The sequence below is a fragment of the Rhinopithecus bieti genome, unplaced genomic scaffold (genome assembly GCF_001698545.2).
Source record: "Rhinopithecus bieti isolate Rb0 unplaced genomic scaffold, ASM169854v2 scaffold_13262, whole genome shotgun sequence".
In the NCBI taxonomy this organism is placed as follows: Eukaryota; Metazoa; Chordata; class Mammalia; order Primates; family Cercopithecidae; genus Rhinopithecus; species Rhinopithecus bieti.
In genome coordinates, this window is record NW_016808004.1 from 3,280,094 (window position 1) to 3,280,904 (window position 811).

Genomic DNA, 811 nt, shown 5'->3' on the forward strand with positions numbered 1-811 from the left:
GAAGAAGTGAGGAAAGGGAGGGAGGGAGGAAGGAAAAGAGGGAGGGAGGGCACATGTACCCCCGAATCTAAAATTTAAAAATAGGCTGGGTGCGGTAGCTCACCCCTGTAATCCCAGCAATTTGGGAGGCCGAGGCGGGTGGATCACTTGAGATGAGTTCGAGACCAAATTGGCCAACATGGCAAAACCCCATCTCTACTAAAAACACAAAAATATTAGCCAGGCATGGTGGCGCACGCCTGTAATCCCAGCTACTGTTGAGGCTGAGGCAGGAGAATTGCTTGAACCCAGGAGGTTGAGGCTTGCAGTGAGCTGAGATCACGCCACTGCACTCCAGCGTCGGTGACAGAGTGTGACTCTTTCTCAAAAAATAAAATTTGAAAGTAATAAATAAAATTAGCTGGGCGTGGTGATCTATGCCTGTAGTCCCAGCTACTTGAAAAGCTGAGGTGGGAGGATCGCTTGAGTCCAGGAGGTTGAGGCTACAGTGAGCTATGGTCATGCTGCTGCACTCCAGCCTGGGCAACAGAGCCAGACCCTGTCTCTAAAAAGAATAATTTGAAGTAAGATATTTTTGCCGGGCGCGGTGGCTTAAGCCTGTAATCCCAGCACTTTGGGAGGCCGAGACGGGCGGATCACGAGGTCAGGAGATCGAGACCATCCTGGCTAACACGGTGAAACCCCGTCTCTACTAAAAATACAAAAAACTAGCCGGGTGACGTGGTGGGCGCCTGTAGTCCCAGCTACTCGGGAGGCTGAGGCAGGAGAATGGCGTAAACCCGGGAGGCGGAGCTTGCAGTGAGCTGAGATC